Raw genomic sequence first — 21,633 nt, 5'->3', positions numbered from 1 at the left:
TCTGCAAATGCAAAATGGTAACAAGTAACAGATTTCAATTAAAGGATGAATGTATTTCATTATTCTTAAAGGCTGTTAGGGATATACAAATGTCTCCCCTTACACACACACAACATAACATATAACTCTGTAAGGACAACAAAAATCCCTCAGTGATCCCTTTTATATTAAAGTAATGCTTTTTCCATTAAATAGATTGCCTTAGAAATCATCATACTATTATCAGGTACAAATGTCTCAAAGTAGATAATTTTTCTAATTAATAGTAGCAAGTATAAAAATGAAGGACATTTAGATAGTTGTCTTTGGAAGGTGGAACATTGCAGGGACCATTTTGTTTATTTTTTTTTTTTGTTCATTGTTCATTCTATCTAAATTTTCACATTACAGATTAACACTTGTAATTAAAATTATTAAATATATTTTGCACATCACACATGAATACAAGAATCTCACTGAAATATACAGAGAGAGTAAGTCAGCTTTAATCTGTGTGATATTAAAGACACACAATCTAGTGCTATCCCTTTGTGGGAGAGCTTATGATGTCTTAGGAACTTCATAGAAGTGCCGGAGGAGGACTTTACTCTCTTATTTCAAGTTATTCTAAGAAACAGTAGATGTCCCTAAGCACCTCCCTCAGACCTTACCTGATGCAGCTCACAGATCACATGGTGTGATCTACATCCACAGTGTGTTCCTTCAAATGAACAGTACGGATTCCTTAATAACTGTACAGAAAAAGACAGAAAGTCAATTTAAAAAGCAAGCCTTAAACTTGAAGAATGAGGAAAGTTTATGTGATCTGCGAACATAGTACATAAAACAAACACAAAATAATGTGAATGTAACGTGGTGAAAAGGATGAATTAGGCAAAATTCTATGAGTATAATGATACGTGCTTAGTGATGACACAGATATGTTTACAGATCACATCAAATGATTGAAGAAAGAAAATAAGTTGATCATATCAATAGCTGCCTTAGTAGCACTGAACAAGTGTAAGGAACCCGTCCCCACAAAAGGGGTCGAGCAAAATGACTCTGCATGAACTAAAATGGATGGGATAATTCCTAAATGTGAAAGGATCTGTTTACTTCAAGATGATGTTTAACAGGAAGGCATGAGGGCCGTCCCATTAAAGGAAGGAGAAGTGGATATGTTTTCCTAAAAGTTCTCCTTAGTACATATAGATTGCAAAAAAAAAAAGTAAAGACAAAATTGCCAACACTTGCAGGATAGTTTAATAGCAGAATCTTGAATAATCAACTACATAATCAAATAACAACTTACACTTGATTAGTTATATAAAGAAATATACGTGAATATATAAGGAATATATATATACATAAATATATAAGAAAATATATAAATATATAAGGAAATATACATGAGAAAGCCATGGCTTTCTCATGATGGGCACATGTGTGTCACAGTAGTAATGAAGTACGTAAGTTGCCGAAATACAGAAACTGCAACAGAATTCACACATAGAAAACTATAAACGTTAGTGAGGAGCAAGAGGCAACTTCAAGATGCATCCTCTTACAAAAGGTTTCAGTAAGAGTATAACCTATCAGTTCCCTGAATTATTAGTAATATGAGACATGCATTAATTGATCTATGATCAATATAACTATAATTTTTAGAGGAAATGCTTTGATTGTTTGATAATAATTTCATGTGATAAAATAGCAAACTGGAAGAATTAGATTAAGTTCAATTTAAAGAGGGAACACCATTGACTTACATAGGAAAAATTCTGCGTGTGTTAGGTTTTAATGATTTTCTAAGGTTCCCAAGATAAATACCAAATAGTTGTGCAAAACAAGGCTCCTCTGTCTGAAGTTTAAGTACCACAAGAGGGTTCAGATCATCTGTCAGAATGGTGAAAAAATGGTACAGGGTGGATTTGAACTCCTCCTTTGTTTCGTTGGTGTTTTTTCTTTACTTTTTCTGTTTCATTTCCTTCATTCCTTCCTTTTTTTCCTTCCTTCCTTCCTTTCCTTCTTTCTTTCTTTTTGCAATCACAGAATTTTGTCTCATTGTTTTCTTGGCATAATTAAATACACTACATAAAGAATTGATTTGAATCAATATTTTCCTTATTGTGAGCAAGCACCATATAACACATTCTGCAGCATATTGGGTCATAACCAAACAGCAGAACATATGAGGTTAAAGCAATGATGTGCAGCACTCTTGAAATTCCAGGAAAAGTATTGATTACATGTATGATAGTTTATATTTAGAAAACTAAACCGTTTTCATGTTCCACTTAAAAGAATAAGACAATATTCTAGGAAGTTCTAACGTTGTTGTTAATTGTATACAAATTCTAGTTGAAAAAAATCATTTCCTTGTGTCACGGACATAGATGTTAAACCGAAAAGTAGTTTATTTTTTATATAAAAAAAAAAGTATATGAGAGAAAAATTCAGTTTCTGACTCTGAATAGCTACATGCACTCATCAACATTTTCGTTTCCTTATTTGTGAAATCAAGGCATTAAGTTTGAGTATGAAATGAGACCAAGATCACTCAAATATGTTTTCATGAGTCTGAGAAAAGCCTGATTTGCACCAGCAGAGTAATGCATTATCAACAAAGTTCTCTCTGCCATGAGATACTTTCTATAATTGTCACCTTGATTCTAAATAGACACATTTCTGTGGAAAACTAGACAGTAAGTATTTCCAGTGGATTAATCAATGTAAAAATAAATATACCACAATATTTGCTATTAAGATAACTCTTCAAATCATCTAACCAAGTTGTTTTTGTTTGGTTTGGTTTGGTTTGGTTTTCCCTGCAGATACCTCATGATATGTTTTGATATAAATACTAATGTCCATGCATCTAAGCTAATTCTCAGATATTCAAGAATATAAAAACATAGTCTGGCATACTAACTAACACATCTATGTTAATCTATGACAACCAAATTCCTTCTGCAATAATAAAGTTAAGAAGTCCCTTCATGGTTAAATGCTGAAATCAAGAATATTAGACATGAGAGGTATTAAAAGTGTCTACAGTACTCACCTGCTCTCCCACATTTTGCTCAACATTGATATTATATTGCTGCTGCTTTCTAACCATTCTGGGGCAGATGATCTCAGCTGCAAGTCCAAGAAGTTATGTGCCAACTCTGTGGATTTGAATGAAGAAACTCCAAACCTCTGTTAGCTTAACAATTGTGCCTTTAGTCGATGTGAATTCTAGAAACTTATGGCTCTTGGAAGAGGTCTAAAGGATACTACAAAATGAGACAAAGAAAAGTAGAGGCTCTGGCTGTCTTTTAAAGTACCAAGGAGGAAATAGTCTCTTATATATGAGAGGCTTTAGGATGCTGGAAATATAGAAACTCTTGCTCCATTGTTGATTTCATGCAGTTTCTCACAGTTTAGGAATCCTGTGAGGCTTCTGAACTTGCCACAAAGCCACTCCCCGATTATTCATATTGAGGAATCCTTTACCTAAGCAAACCGAAGGATTAAGGTGTGGACTAAATTCAAAGGATTCAGTGATAAGACATGCTGAGATTTGGGGATTAAGATAAATTTACACTTCACAGTAAATACAACTGTCTCCATTTTTAACATAGGAGCAATCTTATATTAGTAACCATGGGTGCATTCCTTGTCATGAAACAGTTTGGTCACACTGGTCACGTACTTGAAATGAACAAAGTTTCCTCTAGGTTTGAGATTGTGGCCCCACAAAATTAGATAGAACTAAGTACTTTCAAAGTCTTGTAATAGCAAAAGAAAACATGAGTGAATTACTAATGTTAAACACACTTCCAAAGTTTTGAGCAAATATAACTATAAAAACTTTTGCTAATGAACAATAAGCATAATTATATTTTATCCTTAAAACAGATAAATTTAGATGGTAGAGAACATCAGTTGTTATTCTAATCCGTGACTGTGTTGAATTGGTCAAGTAAAACAACACCGGAATGATTTTAGCTAATGTTAAAAATTAGAAATAATACATTTAAGAAGCTTTCAATTCTACAAGTATAGGATGACACGAAGCTAATGTCACCTGCTTCTTGGGATACTGTATCTTGCTTTAGGTTATACAGTGATTTTCCCTGTTTTCCGTCACTCTTGGGGGAACTCTTTTGGGACAGGAAAGACTCAGAGAAAAGTTGTGCCCTTGATTATTTTCCATGTTTCACAGGGAAAAGTGGACATGACACAGTATGCAAAACCAAGGTGATGCTTGGAATTAACTTCAGAGTTCATATTCTGTATTGCTCTGCAAAACCGAGGTGATGCTTGGAATTAACTTCAGAGTTCATATTCTGTGTCCCTCTGGCAGATCCAAATCATAGTAGAGAACAAAGAAAACTGACTTAAAAGGCCCTGTACGTCCCAAGTTTCTAAAGGATTATGCTCAGGAGGACCTAGGGAATAAACCGAATACTACTCCAAAAATAGTGTTTGGGGGAATACAAATTATATTCAACATGTATATTGAGCTTCTGTGAAATGTCCAGAAATGAAATATCTTGATTATATGGAATTTCTATTTCAAATCCTCAAAGATCTTTCATACCATTTTCCAAAATGACTACATTAATTCACATTCTCACATGTATGGTTCCCATTTCTCTCTATTCTCACCAACCTTTATTGACTTTTCCCTTCTAGATAACAGTTATTTTAAAGGTGATACCTCACCACAGTTTTCCTTTTAGTTTCTGATGACCGTATTGTTGAACATCTAACTCTTCATTTACCTGCTAATCATTTGGGTTTGTGTTGAGACATGCCTATTTACAGTCTCTGCCCATTTTGAAGTGAGGTTATTTGTTTTATTATGAAATACAAGGTTCTTGTATAGTTTGGATATTAGTTCGTCAAATGCATATGCTACAAACGCTCTGTCTATGGGTTGACACTGTTGGTTGGTTGGTTTTTTTTTTTTTTTCTTTTTCTGTGCAAAAGGATGGGCCCTACACATTTGTCTGATTTTATTTTGGAGTCATATCTAAGAAATTGCACAAGCTGATGATGCTGTGTAACTTTCCCCTGTTCTCTGACAATACTTTTTGCAGTTTCAGATCTTACATTTTTATGACTCTGATCTGATTTCAGGTGGATCATGTATACCTGCTATGAGAAGGGTAGACTTTTAGTGAATCTGCTTGGAGTATCAGTTTTCCTAGTGCCATAAACTGAAGACACTATCTTTTCCTCATTGTATGTTCTTGTACATGGTCAAAATCAATTAAAAAAAAATGTATATTTCATTACAACTTTTTATATTTATGTTAGCATGCTCCATTTGTCAATATATTTTTAAGTTTAATTTTAGACACTATTTACCACATGTAGGATATGAATGCTTTTATTAATACCCCATGAACATGCAAACTTTTGTACTATGAGTTTTAGGAACTTCTGAAATTTACACATTTATTAGGTGGTTTGAGAGTTGATTGACATGTGCATGAACCCTGATATTTATTCTTCACAGTAATAGCCCATATCGGTGTCAAATAATGTGGGCAGTTGACATTTGACAGAGGTCCTGTCCTTCAACCTTGCTTTTCCTGCAACAGTTTCATTATTTTAATTACTATCTGCATCTCTACATTTTTATCCTTTGACTCAGTTTTCTACCTACAGATATTTTGTTACTAGTTTAGGCATACTTTAGGGCCAAGCATAAGCAACTATAATTTAAATATTAGTTCTTCTAGGGTGGGGACTAGGTTTATTATATAAAATGAATTTCTTGAGTGGTTCAAATATAACCTTATAGTTTATTAGAATGTAACTACTATGAGATTGCTAACTGACAAATTGCCGGATTGGGCTTAGCAAGTTTTATAAATATATCATTTATGATAATTACAATGAGTGTTCCACTCATTTGAGACTTTGGAGTAGCTAAGAGAGTTAGAGTTGATGAGAGAATTGCCACACATAAATACCAGCTGTGATTTTTATAGCTGAGAACTTTACCCATTCTACAGAAAGTTTCACTAACAGCAAAAACTTCAAATTTCTCATGTCTGCTATCTTGATAGTCTTTAATCCTCCACTCTGTCATGTGGCTATCACTGTTAATGGACTAGTTACAGCACCCAGAGACTAAAGTCTCCCAGGCTTCTGTCAACCCAGGCTGTTGCTTCCATGGAGTATGGCTACGTTTTACAACACCATGGCCAGAGTGACATGGACAGAAAAGTCTTTATGCAGGAATATGAGTGAAGGAAGCAATAAGGATAATTTCATTATTAAGACATATTCTAGGAATTCCTAAAGATTAGCAACAAAAATGTAAAAAACAACAAAACTCATTTATGTCTAATACCTATGATAATGAATAGAAACCACCCGTATTAAACTCCAATAAACATATAAGACAATACCTTCTGGCCTTCAAATCCCTCTTTTATCATTCTGTAGTTATCTTCATAGACTCCATATCATCATGACGTTGGAAACAAGTAATAAAGGTATCACAAGTATGCTTATGGTCTTGCTTTTACTTTGTCATTGATATTGTTATGATGATGGTTTTAAAATAAGTAATACAGACCCATGCATGCCCAATGCTTGCCATTACAGTCTCTGTGAGCCCATGTGAGTCCTGCTTAGTTGATTCAGTGGGGCACATCCTCCTGATGTCCTCTGTTCTCTCTGACTCCTATAGTTTTTCCTCCCCCTCTTCAGTGGATTCCTCATCTCTGAAGGGAGGGACTTTGTACCTGGTTCTCTGTGTGTGTGTTATGGCTATTCACTTGATGGTTTTGTGTGACTCCTAACAGCGGGAGAAAGTAGTATCTCTGACTCTTCTCCTCCTATTGGGTTGCCCTGTCTAGCCTCAATATGAAAGCTTTCATCATGTCTTGTGTCTTGTTTTGCCCTGTCTTCTTGTTGTCTGGTCAAGGCCTGCTCTTCCCTGCAGAGGAAGCAGGGGAGTGGATCTGAGTGAGAAAGTAGGTTGGTGGGGGAGCTAAGAGGATTGGAAAGAGAGAGAGATGTATTGTGCTTGTGATGTATTGTATAAGAGAAGAATCTATTTTCTATTTAGATAGATTAGATAGATAGATAGATAGATAGATAGATAGATAGATAGATAGATAGATAGATAAAACATCTATGAACATCTGTTACTTCCTGATGCTTCTCACTGGCATATTCTATGGGATTAAGTTTATGATACAAGGTATATAGATTGCAAGCCTGTTGTAAAATTCCAAATAGTTTCCTATCTGCATTATTCTTCATGAATAAGAATACCCACCACATTAAAACATAACCCATATTTCCTACTTTCAAAGTTAAAAATATTTTCCCATCTAGAAGGTATAAAATATTTATACTTGGTTAGAAATTTAGATTCCCTTCATAATAAATAAAGCTACATGTCTTAGAATGAGATGTTCAAAAGCTATCAATATTTTCTTAAAACATACACAGAAGTTCTCAACAACCAAGGATCTCAGAAAATGCCCCATGAACATAGCACCAATTCTGAGAAATGAAACTATTAATTTCATTCAATGAATTATCTCATTCTGGGAAAACTAGGAATTTAATCTTTTGAAGCCATTTTCCAATTCTAACAAAAAGTTCTCAGCTTGAGAGTCTTTTTTTGGTTTCTTTGTGCCAGAGACAGACAACTCTCAAAGAGAATAAACAGAGCAGAAGCTAAAGGCAATTGTGTGCAGACTTGGTTAAGTGGTCATGAAGAAAGGGCACCAGAAGAGATAGGAACAGGAAAAAGATGTGTGATAGAAGCCACAACCCCCCAAAAAGTGGATAAATTAGCAACACAGGAGTGAAATTTCCATGCCATTGGTATAAAAATGAAAATTTGTGATGTTTAGAAATACAGTGAGGATAAGAACCCAGAGGAAAGTCAAGGCATAGGGTCATTAGCACAGCAGGTGGTGTGTCAATCATATAAATGGCATGGGTTAGAGAAGAAGGAAAGTGAGTTAGGTGTACTCAAAATATCCTTAGATCCATCATGGCACTTCCTGCACATGTTCTACAGCTATGACCTTTAGTGCCCATTGCTAATCCTCTCTACATAGCACCCTTCTTCCTTTATCACCTTCTAACTAGATTGTGGAACATCAGGAGTGGTATTTAACTTTATTTTGCTTTAACCCTATCTCTTGTTTACAGACATTGTTCTTTTGCCATTTTACAATGTTTCATTCTACGTACCAGTCCCCTTCGAGCATAGTTTTGAAACTCAACCAGCATCAAGCAAAGGATGCAGCATTTCTTTCAGGGGTGTTTTCCAGAGTCATTTACTTCACTTTCAATCTGGGTCTTCTCTCTTTGCCATCTTCAACACCGTAAATTCATTAACTACTCTTTCCAACTATCTTCTCTCCTTCCCCTACCCCAATCTATATCCTATGTTGCCTCTAGGGTAATAACTTTAAATTAGGTTTTTCAAGACCTTGCATGTCATAGAAGATAATGTACAAATGCAAAATGATGATTGCTGGGTACCACTTCGTCTTAAGAACAACAGCAGGTGAGCATCTCTGTGGCCTGTAGAAATAACAAGAGTCCTTTTACTAAAGGTTTCTAAAACAAGGACATTCCTTTTTCCTACCTGAATGGTTCCCTGCAGATAAGGAAAACGTCACTTTCTGCTCCTTGTCCTACTCTCACTAGTCTCAGCTACTGAGGGAAGCACTCAGACTCCACTGCTATAAGTGGATTCCAGGTTGCATTGGTGTCCCACTGTAAAAAAAAAAAATTAGTGGCTTAAAACTAATGGGTTTGCCTGGGGATATAGAACAACTGTGAAAAATTCATCTAGCATGTGTGAAGCTCTTAGATTCCGTATTTAATACCATTAAAACTCTTTGATCATTAAAAAAAAAGCACACACCAGCAAGAAGGTTCAGTGAAAAAAAAAAAAAGACTCTTTTTCTGCAAGCCAGGATACCTACCTTTGATCCCTGAAACATATATGGGGGAAGGAGAGTATGGTCGCCAGCAAGTTGTTGTCCTTTGACCTTCATACATATACCTGATCACATATGAACACTGACATCTTTACACACACACACACACACAGAGAGAGAGAGAGAATTACACAGTAAGTAAATGAGTAAATAAGTAAATGTCAAAAATGTAGCACCATCTTTCATTCCTGGAAATGAAATCAGAACTCTAAAAGCACTGTCCCTGAGCTACAGTCAGGGTGTTGACATGTGTGCTTCCTATTGGAGGTTTTGCTGAATAATCCTCTTCCTTGTCTTCCTTAGCTCCTGGAGATTATCTGCATTCTGTGGCTTGTGGCTCTTTCTCACATTTCTCTAGTCTTACTTCTACCATAGCATAGGCTATCTATTCCTCTATGTGCCCTCATGATAACAGTCATCCCATGGAGTCATTTGAACTACTTTTCACATTCTAAATAGGAATATATCAACTGTATAAAATGAGACACTCCTTGGTCACAATCCCATGCATGCACACATACTCTGATTACGCTCCCATTCTGTGACTTCTGCCCCCATCTTCTGTCCACATCGCTGCCTTAATGTTCTAGTCATGTCTTTTCTACCCCTACATTCCAGATATGAAGGTTAACAGGTGATTCTTTGTGAGACTTAATAGTATGATCTCAATTTCCAGCAATTTTTCTGCAAGTGACATAATCTCATTCCTTTTGATGGCTAAATACAACCTCCAACATTGCACATAAACCAGTTTCTTAATCTATCCGCTCCTTCTCTCCTTTCACAGTCTTTATAACTCAGCTTTGAAATACTCTTCTCATCCTATGACATTATCCATTGCAGTCATAGTGCTTAGCACATAGCTGGCCATAAAGCAATTATCCAAACCACATCAATGGAATAAAATGAATGATAAAAACAATTCACTTTAAAAGACAATGCTAAGTGCTGTGTTCTGGCAATATTAGTATCCCATTAGTAATTGATGGCTAATCTGATTCATCAGAAGGACTCAGAGTCTTTTTTAGGACAGAAAACTTCTTTGTATATACTCTCTGGACAATTGTTAAGTAAACACCTCTTTGCTTATTTGTTCCTAATATTAGAACATGTTATCTTATTTTCATATTCATTATGCAGCGATTTGTCACCCACCAAATAAGATGTCTGCTGTCTTCTGCAAAATATAATTATAAGATTTAGAAAATGTCTTTAAAGAAAGGAAAGTGTTTATGTAGAATTAGGAACCCACCATAATTAAAGAGGCACACCAGTGAAAATTATATTAAGTAAACATTTTTCAAAGTGTCAACTGTTACATGATTAGCTAAATATAATGTAAGAAAACCAAACAAGCCAGTATGAAATGGAAAAAAGACAATGATGATGTGACCCCTATCAAGTCATATGCCTTAAATTGTCATGTAACTCACACTTAGCCTTTGTTAGCAGTGGTTAGAGCCAGTGCCAATGTGTTAAGTGCAAAGCAGACTCTACCGTTTCTACCATTTCCTATTTTTCTGAATCTGACGTCTGCAGAGGTTTCTGTTTTGCTCCAAAGTCATCTCCTTTTATCTGGTAGCTCTGCCTGGCCACAGAAGCCTTTGCAAGAGCAATCAACACCATCAACCTTTCTCTTGTGTTTTTTCTGTCTCTAAAACACTTGAGGTTCTACAGTTTTAATACATACTACATTCAACTGAGATACAGGATTATTGCTGATTTACACGAAGATTACAAAGCTGGTACTTTCGGAACTCAGATTGCCACACCCAGGAAAATTGATTCCAACCCTTCCAACCTCCCCTGATACACCAGGTACCTCCTTGCAGAACTGTAATGTCTGTGTTCCTGACTTTTGACCATCACAGACTAGCCATGAGTTAATGACTATGTCTTTCCTGGTGATTGCAGTCATCCCTTTAAGTTTCTATTCCTAACTATGTTGTTTGTAAAAGGAGCTTTCCTTTGGGAACTTTGCTGAGTAAAAGAAAGGAATATGGAAGGATGAGAAGAGGAAGAAGATTCTCCCACAGTCTTTTTCCCACTCTGTACTCTACCCTGGACCTTTTATTGCCTCTGCCTTGCAGAATGACATCATAGAAGCCTGGCTCACCTAAGCTCCATGGGCTCTGTAGCCATTTAGCAGGCAAGATGTGAAACTGCTGAAACTGCAGAAGACTATAACCACAAGAGGGGGCTTGCATTCAAGAGCCTAGGATAAATGGGAATAGAGTTGATCTTGTTAGCCCTGGAGCTGAAACCAAGATACCATAGCACAAATTGTTTAGGCTGAGTTTCTGAGGTCTCTTGGCTGCCAGAAGAGCCATGTAGAGGATAAGCTCCATCATCCACCAACACCTCACTTAGAGAAACCCTAGTCACAGCTGTGCCTTCAAAGCCTGTCCTGCAGGACAGTCCTGGAGCCTGAATCCAGGGAATAACTGGATGATCAGTACAGTGTGTGAACAGCCAATGGGCAAATACTTGAAACAGAGGATGCCTAACTTGCTGGTGATGCTGATAGGGTTCTGTCATTTAAAGAACAAAGACTAGACATTTAGAGCCCAGGACACTTAAGGGAAAATAAATAAATGGGTGTCGATAGGCTGCAAAAAGAGAAATCCATTACATCATATGTGAAAACAGGTGGCTGCATATTCTAAATTCATTCACTGTCAGGGTGTTTGCCCCTTTTCTATTGCTCAAAGTCTTTATTTCCTTATTCCATAAATCTTAACAGATTGTCCTGGAAACAGTCTACATAGACTAGTTCTCCATGTAGTCTTTTCTACATCCCATAATTCCTTTCTTCATCCAACTCCTTCATGGGGCTACACAGGTCATTTTTTTTCTTGGTCCTCCTAAGTTACAAGAAAGCTAGCTGTTCTAGCTCATCTCTCACCCTTTAATTACTGTGGTGCCAGTTAGGCTGCCCTGCCCCAGGTTGAATAAGCTCACCCATATGGCTCAGGCCATAGTAAGCTCATCCATCCTGAGAAGAACTACATTGTAAGTATGCTAATGACCCTTGAATTTCTCTCTGAAGCAAGGATTGTATTTCAAACTTCAGATACTTGTGTTGGTGGACTCATTGATGACACTCAGATATCTACCATGCATCTTGAACTTCTATAAGTCAACAGATAAATTCCTTATTTTGTTTTTCAAACCCTTCCACAGTCCACAACATTGATTCATTTCTATTGTAGATGACCTGCACCCAAAATCCAACACGGATGTTGTGTGTGACTAACAATGCCACACAGACACCATATGGCTATGACAGATTTATGACTCAATCAGACTTTTGGCAGAGAGTAGAGAACTGTAGAAGGAAGCTCTTAAAGTGATTAGACAGAGCAGAGTAAGAAGCGCTGGCTTTATTGTGATTAGAGAGAAAATTGAGAGATGTACTTCCCGTGAGTAGGCTGTTATTTCCATCATTCAATGACCCTGTTGGTGATGAAGGAGGAGGCAGTTGAGAGTCCTTATTAGCTAGGCAGATGTCAACCATGAGAGAAGCTGTCTCCAGTCCAATGTCCTCAAAGGAGTTAGTTTCTTGGGTGTAGTCCTAACGTCATTACCTATTTCAGTAATTGGCAACACTTCTTCCAGTTGAATAAAACCAAACCTATGAGATGGTCTTATTATTCATAACTTCACAGTTCATCCAATTGAATTCCTATGGCCCCAGTACCAAATTAAACAACCCTACCTAGCATTTTTTCTAACCTCTACTGCTTCCATGCTAGTCCAAGCCCTACCCACCCTTTATTGCACTATCTCAGTTCTCTGCTAACTAGAGTGCTTGCTGCTACCCTTGGCTTTTTAGTTGCATTCACTATAGAAGACAATAATTATGTCTGATATTCTTCTCCAACTCTCCCATGGAGTCCCATTTCACTAGGAAGCTAGTCTTCCTTGTGATGTGAAAGGCCCAGTATACCCTTCCCCATCACCACCCTCTCGTCTAACTTCTATCAACTACCCTTTAGTTACTTTCCTGAATCTCTATGGGTCCTTGGACACATGGTTCATTCAGAGTACACTCTAGCCCTCTCCTCAGCTACCACAGATTTTTTTCCTCTATTTGAGTTGCTTCTTTTCTTCATGGCCATATATATAATTTTACCCCTGCAAACAACACATCCATTCTTTTTATTTTAATATGCTTTGTAACACTGAACTTTAACTGAAAACATACAGACTTTTTCTCTTATTCTCCTCTCATACATTATATCCCTACTGCATTTCCCCTTCTCTCTTACTTCCTTTCTCCCCCAGATCCACTCATCCTCCACTTTCCTTCAAAAAGCAAACAACAATGACAAAAAACCCAAAAAACAAACAAACAAACAAACAAACAAAAACAAAACAAAAAAACCCAACAACAACAACAAAAACAGGCCTTGCAGTGATATAAAAAACCAAATACAGCAAAATGTGTTACAATAAAAGACTAGGCACAAACTCTTATTTCCAGGCTGGACATGGTAAACCAGTAGGGGGAAAAGGGTCCCAAGATCAGGCAAAAGAGTCAGACACACCCTCTACTCTCACTGTTGGGAGTCCCACAAGAACTCCCAGCTATATAACCATAACATATAGGCAGACGACCTAGCTCAGACCTAAACATAGCCTGTGATTGTTCCTTGAGTCTCTGTGAGCCCCTATGTGTCCTGCTTAGCTGATTCTGTGGGCTGCATTCTCCTGATGGAGTCTACCCCTCTGACTCCTGCACTCCTTCAGCTTCTCCCTTCTGCACGCTTCCCCTGACTCCACCTAGGGTTTGGCTGTGGATCTCTGCAGATTTCTTTTATTTGTATTTTTATTGTGTCTTTCCACTACTGGATAGTACAGTTTATTAAGGGTTTACTAGATCCAATGGTATCTGCTAAGCAATAAGTAACCAGTGATTAGTTATTGAACAGATAATGAATGAAATATGCCACTGAGTGGTTGACTAAGATTAACACCTTATACAGAAAGAATAATATTTAGTGATACTCATAGCAGACGGGTTTCAAAATATCCTAAGTAGCTCCTACATATTGGCTGCTAAATATATTCAAGTCTTAGAATCTGGGGGGGAAAAAAGAAAAACAAGTATTGGTATAACTCTGCACTCCTTTAAAAAAAAAAAGTATTCTTATTCTCATCCTAGAATTCTGTAAAGAGAGATTAATGTTCTTTGTGGCTAATTTCCCTTCAACCTCTACTCTATGGTTGACTTGTCCACCTGATGTTCCTCTCAACAATTCTGTTACATTTTGATTGACTCCCTCATTACTAAATCATGATGTTTTGGTTTGTTTGTTTCATATACATACCTCCTCTCCTATTCTCTCCTTTCCTCTCTTCTCTTCTCTTCTCTTCTCTTCTCTTCTCTTCTCTTCTCTTCTCTTCTCTTCTCTTCTCTTCTCATCCTCTTTGACTACAATGCACCAAGGTCTTTTCCATTTCCTCCTACCTCTGAGTTCCGCTCCTGTCTCTTTTATGTTTGTCCTCTTTCTAAAATAATGATACGCTTGCTTTGAGCAAAGTACATATTGCCCTTTCCAAAAGAGCAGATTTTAGAAGAGAGAGAGGAGAAGGGGGAGGAGGAGGAGGAGGAGGAGGAGGAGGAGGAGGAGGAGGAGGAGGAGGAGGAGGAGGAGGAGGAGATAAAATGGGTGAGAAAAGAAGGGGGAGGAAAGTGTGTGATGGAAAAGAGCACAGACCTTGAAGAGCAGGCAGCGACACAGGGACTGCTGACCTAACCAAGTGAGTAGGAAAGGTGCTAAGACATAGTTATCACTCTGCTTTCACATACATGCAAAAGCAGCCAGGGCAGCCAGATCCATGGGAAACAGTACTTGCTGTACAACCTGAGTGAGAATCCCAGAGATTTATGTAACAGCACGATGAGCTGAAGTGTCTCCCAGAGATCCTACAAGAATCTTTAAGGGGGGGAGGGTCAAGACAGTGTTTCTCTCTGTGACCCTGGCTGTTCTGGAACTCTAACTGTAGATCAGGCTGGCCTAGGACTCAGAGATATGCCTGCCTCTGACTCTTGAGTGCTGGGATTTAAGGTATACATCACCACTGCCTGGCTGCTACAAAAATTTCACAGGATATCGTGTCTGGTGTAAGACCTTGTCTCAAAACAGTAGAGACCCTGTCTCAAAAAAGGTGGAAGGCGAGGTCCTCTGACCTCCACACATGAACCACAACATATGTGTGCCCCCAAATCACACACAGAACTTCATATACATATTCATCATGCACACACATACACATTGCTTATTTAGAATTAGTCAGGGATGGGCAGGGTCAATTCCCCTTTCCTGGTGAATATTGGCTACTGATACATTCAGGGGTTGGGGCGCACAGTCTTTGGTTACATATCCACTGGTGAGCTCATCAGGCTCCGGTGAACAGTTCCATACCTATGGTCACGATGAGGGTCCTGGTTAAACTCAGTGGACATGAATGCAGACATGAGAAGGGACTTGTAGTAAGGAGAGGAGGTTGGCAGGGTGGGGAAGATAAAAGAGAGACAACTATGAGAGTAATGATGAACACCGTTAACAAAGAACAATCTTAACTAATAAAAAGTAGAAGAATTAAAATAAACTTCAAAAGTGCCACACAAGAAAGAGATAGGGATGGTGAGAGATGCCCCTTATACTGTGTTGTTTTGTTCTTGTTGTTTTACAATGATAATAAAAGCCACATCTTCAAATGAAATTTCAACCTACTAGTGACAACCAGGATTTTCTTTACTGTAAACATAGCTGATTCAGAATTTCCCTCTCTCTGAGCAGAGGAGTGACAGGGGAGCAGCCAGTGACCCCTGCTGTGGCAACATTGGGAGGGACTCATGGCTGTGGCTCCCCCAGTGCAAACATGGACATGAACAGAATTTCATCATACACACATTGTGCATGATGTGTGCACATGGCACAGAGATGTGTATGGTGAGGGAGGGAGGTTGCTGTAGGCGCATCTCTGATGGTGCTTATTCAGAGTAGGTTTGGGGAACTATGGAGAACTGGTACAGTTCCAAAGAGTAAACATGGGGAACCCATGGCTCTAGCTGTGTATGTAGCAGAGGATAGCCTTATCTGGTATCAATGGGAGGGGAGGCCTTGGTTCTATGGAGACTCGATGCCCCAATGTACGGGAATGCTAGTGGGAGCGGGTGTGTGGGTGGGGAAGCACCCTCATAGAAGCAAGGGGGAGGGGGATGGGATAGGGGGGTTGTGGAACAGAAAGTGGGAAGGGAGATAACATTTGAAATGTAAATAAAATAACCAATTAAAAAAATTGAAACAGTTCCTCACAAGGACACCAGAGGTCAGACTTATGCTATGGCACCAAACATCAGTGCCACAAGACCTCTGGGGCAAATCCTGGTTTCCTAAGAAAGGTCAACAGACTGTGGAGACAAGCAACATAGTAGATAGAAGCCTGAGAAGCCACTGGGAACGTGAGACTATTTACAAAAGGATTAAGACCATCAAAAGCACATTTGAGAAATGCCATTAGCTAAATGATAGAACTGACAGTTCAGTAGAAGTAAGTTTACTAGAGCAGATGTAGAGTTTGTACAGAAGCAAAGGAGAGGGGTGGAGTCCCCTCTGGACATGACACTGTTTCAGTGTCAGATTATTCCTAAACAATTCATAGACATTTATTTCTCACTGCTTTGGATATTGGCAATCCAGGATCTAGGCAGATTCAGTAAGTGGCAAGTGTCTGCTTTCTGGTTCATGGAGAACTATGTAGCGTGGATGATTGAAAGCATGTATTTGTTGTGTCTGTTCTCATTTAACAAGGGCAACTAACTAAGCTCACTGAAAGGTTCTCTGCCTTCATAAGCTGCTCTCTACCCTAACCACCTGAAAGTGTATATGTTACCGCTTTTCTATCAGCTTGCCAATCTGATAACCAAGAATAACCATTACTGAACTCTGGTGCTGCTTATTAATGTATATTATGTAAATCTTAGTAATTTATATGATGGTAAATCTGAGAGAAAAATTATAAGAGAGCAGTTTTAACGATAATTGAACTATCGCCTGTGTATTAGCTCAGATGAGCAAGCCGGAAGACCATGCCAAGGTATGTACAAAACAGACAGGCATTAACATCCAGGAAGACAGAAACTAAATATAAGGAGCAAAGCCTAGGTGTGGCCCCACAGCAGAGTTCAGTTGAGAGGACTTGGCTACTGTTCCTGGTCTTTGATGTCTCTGTGTCCCATTTATTTGGGAAGCTCTGTACTTTGTGTTAAAGCAGTCATACTGAGCAGTGCTGGCTGACAACCAGCAAACACCAAACTAAGTGCTCTTCTGTGGTGTTTCCACAAACAAGTTCTATCCTGTAATATGACCAAGAGGGGAAAATATCATTGCCAGTGATGTCCTCACAGTTTCAAAGAGATATATATGCCAAAATCTGAAAGGAACTTCAAGACACCAAGAGCTGTAGAGTCATCAATGTGTGTAAAATATAAGACTGAGAAAGTGTAGGGAAAAAATGTTCCAGAAGAGTGAGTACCAGCAGAGACTTAACAATCTGAGCAGCATTACCAGGGAACAGGAAAAAATGACTCAAACAGATTCTTCCTTTGCATTTTCAAAAGATTATGCATGAAAAACTATCAGTAAGTCTGAGATAATCTTTGGAGAAGAGTCAGCCTTCCTGATCTTATGATTGTAAATGTGCATTGGTTTCTTTAGTTCCAAATTTGTTTCTTTTCCTTGCAGCTTCTGACCTAATCATTTTTGTGTTGATTCATGATCCTTGCCTGAGTTAATTATTTCAATGGGATTGAGAAATATTTTCTAGTTTTCTTCCACATTCATTCTGGAAATGCTTCCGGGGAGTGGGGGGAAACTTTCATCAAATGGAGGTGAACTTCAGGTTCTACTGGAAAGGTAGACTGAATCCCTAGTTTATATCACTTAATTACAAAATTCTTGAGTTAAGAATTCCTTTAGTAGAACTCACCAATAAAATGACTCCAAATGACGTTCTGGTGTGCACATAGATGACCACCTTACTCAGTCATTATCAGAGGATCTTCCTTGTATAGAAGATGAGAACTAATACAGATACTCACAACTGGACAACAGGGCAGAGAGTGAGAAACTTTGGAACAGTCAGCACTAATTGGAATGTCTTCATCTATCTCCTCTCCTCAGGGCTCAGGGGACTATGTGAAAGAGAAGAAGGCTTGTAAGAGCCAGAGGGGGAGGGGGGGGAGGGGTGACTTAAAAAAACAGTATCTCCCAGACACAGCAGGACTTACACCCATACGAACTCACAAAGACTAAGGCAGCATGCAAGCACAAGTTCAGGCTAGAAGAGGTCCCAGTGCTGAGATGGGGAAGAGGACATTTGCTCCCATCCTTACTCAAGAAGCTGTCTCCCAACTGACAACCACTTACAAAGGAAAAATTAGCTCTCTCCAGTGATACCTCACTGGGTACATAACAGTGCTTAAGTGTAGATATCATGTCTGGTGGTACATGTCCAACACAAATCAAACACAATGATGTTTTGGTAGAGCTTTTTTTTTCATCTCATACTGCTTTGTTTGGGCATGGTTTATCTTCCTGATCTTTTGCTTGTGTGTTATGGTTTCTGATTTTCTGTTTTATAGATTTTGTTGTCTGTGTGTGTGTGTGTGTGTGTGTGTGTGTACATGAGTGCTTGTGTGTGTTTCTTGTGCTTTTTCTGGTGTCGTTCTTATTTTGTAATTCTTACTTATTTTCTTTTTATTTGCCTGTTTATTTTTTGAAAGAGGTGGAGAAATAAGATGTGAAATTGCATGGTGGGGAAAGTGGGGAGGATCTGGGAGAAGACATGGAAGGGGAAGCCACCATCACAATGTAGTGTACGAATTTCCAATAAAAAGAATTCTTTGAGATTACAGAATTGTTTTGTTCTTCCCCATAAAAGGAAAAATAATATCTCATTTAAATTCTTGTCCAAGTTAAGGGTGTAATTTAGTGTGCTTATCAAACTGTTTAGCCCATCTGGCAGCATTTGTCATATTTGGGGGGGTTTCCTGCTGTCACAACAGGGAGTAGACACTGTTGATGCCTAATAAAAGGAGGGCAAAGATGCTACAAAAGAGGATAACTCTAAGCCGAGCTGTCCTCAGTGACTAGATTCCAAGTAATACAGAAAAAACAAACAACCCCCAAACAAACAAACAAAAACCCTATGAGCACTTTACAATTTGGAATTTGGCAACTATGACCTTAAGCAAATGATTGAGTTTGGTAAAAGCAGTGACTTTGGGTGAAGCCAAATGTCCCTCCAGTGTGACAGTAAGATGACTCCTTGCCCCTCTGACTCTCTTCTGGAATAACGAGATTTAGGAAGAGAAAATAAAAGAAAATGAGAGTCATTCGACACAATAACAGGCCGATACTCTCCCAATTTGTCAATGTCCTGACCACTAAAGACATAAAGTAACAGCAATGATGAGACAGGTAGACACGTAGAACTCATTTTATAAAGTCAGTATGTACTTCATATCAAAAGTGATAAGGACAACGTCCTCAAAAATGACTTCACCAAGTTCCATGCACCTGGCACAAGCAAGCTGGGAGTCCAGTCCTGAAGAGTGCCTGGAGTAGTAGTGTTAGCTTATGTCACACATCACCCAGCGTGGTGGATCCCTGAAGTGAGACTGCAAGATGCTTGAGAGCTCATCCACTCTAATCTTTTTGTTTTTCAGGTAAACTAAGGTCCTAAGATTTCGAAGAACTCCCTGCTTTGAATGATGAGAATGAAACTTGTTTTTACAATAATAATCTTATTGTTAAGATCCCATATGCAGACACCAAACCCAGACACTATTGCTAATGCCAAGAAGTGCTTGCTGACAGGAGCCTGATATAGCTGTCTCCTGAGAGCCTCTGCCAGAGCCTGACCAACACAGATACTGATGCTTGCAGCCAACCATCAGACTGATCACAGGGACCCCAAATGGAGGAATTAGGGCGAGGACTAGAGGAGCTGAAGGGGTTTGCAACCCCATAGAAAGGACAACAATATCAACCAACCAGACTCCCCAGAGCTCCCAGAGACTAAACCACTAACCAAAGAGGACCCATGGCTCCAGCTATATATGTAGCAGAGGATGGCCTTATCTGGCATCAGTGGTAAGGGAGGCCCTTGGTCCTGTGAAGGCTTGATGCCCCAGTGTAGAGGAATGCTAGGGCAAGGAGGTGGGAGTGCCTTCTATGGGGGAACACCCTCATAGAAGCACAGGGAGGGGGATGGGATAGGAGGTTTGCAGAGGGAAAACCTGGAAAGGGAATAACAGTTGAAATGTAAATAAATAAAATATCCAATTAAAAATAGAGTCAGTGGAAAACCATTTTTTTTAAGAAAGAGAGCAATTTTTTTTTTAAAGAATGCTCAGCAAACAGAGCATTAGAACAGACCTCCCTGGCTCCAACCAGATCAACTTGTTCAATTCAGTATCCCTGTGAACTCTTAGGTTTTAGGGTCTGTACAATGGCTCAGTGGATAAGGCATATTACTGTGCAATCCTGAAAACCTGAGATTGATTCCCTAAACCCATGTAAACATGGTCTAGAGCCCACTCCACAAAGCTGTTCTTCGACCTCCATATGTGTGCTCTGGCACACGCATACAAACACACACACATCTCACACTCACACCACACACATTCACACACACACATCACATGCATACACATACATACATATATATACACACACACACACACACAGAGAGAGAGAGAGAGAGAGAGAGAGAGAGAGAGAGAGAATAATTTTTAATGTTCTGTTTAGATCCACAAAGGCAGATAAACTAAATGTCTATGTTTTATTTTGCTTTCACTTTGGTTGATAACTGTCATTATAATTAAAACTCCTATTTATATGTTTAGGACAAGATTTGTGTCTCTGTGTTATCAATCCACTTAATTCAGCTAGGAACATTCCAGCAATGACATAAAGTATTTTGGGCCATCATAACAGGAGGTAGGTGTCGCCAATTCCTGATGAGTAGGAGGCATAAGAGCTACGGAACATACTACGCTGCATGTGGCAGCTGCCCACAGGACCTATCCAGCATGAAAAGGCAATCAATAGGATTACAATAGACAAAGTTTTAGGGATGGTGCTCCTGTCTTCACATCCACCACTTGCTCATTTTAACTCTTAGAGATATACTACATCTCCCAGTATATTATTGGGAATGTAAATTAATAAAGACATTACAGGAAGTTATATACTTTAAAAACTAGAATACCAACAACGATCCAACAGTCCCATCAATGAGTACTTATTAAACAAACGAACAAAAAAAGCTGATTGAGGAGTCATCTGCATGACCATGTTAACCACAGCAATATTCACAACAGACAAGAAATGAAAAAGAATTACCTGTGCATGAGTGGGTGGATGGATGAATGGATTGATGGATGGATGAATGGATGGATGGATGGATGGGCAGGTGGATGGATGGATTTATGGATGGATGGATGGATGGATGGATGGATGGATGGCAGGTGGATGGGTGGATGTACGGATGGCTGGGCAGGTAGATGGATGGATGGATTGATGGAGAAAATATGAAATCTATATTTACTAAATGTATTTAATCATATATATAAAATGAAATTCTGTAATAT

The sequence above is a fragment of the Arvicanthis niloticus genome, chromosome 14 (genome assembly GCF_011762505.2).
Source record: "Arvicanthis niloticus isolate mArvNil1 chromosome 14, mArvNil1.pat.X, whole genome shotgun sequence".
Taxonomy (NCBI): Eukaryota; Metazoa; Chordata; class Mammalia; order Rodentia; family Muridae; genus Arvicanthis; species Arvicanthis niloticus.
Note: the sequence above shows the minus strand (reverse complement) of the source record.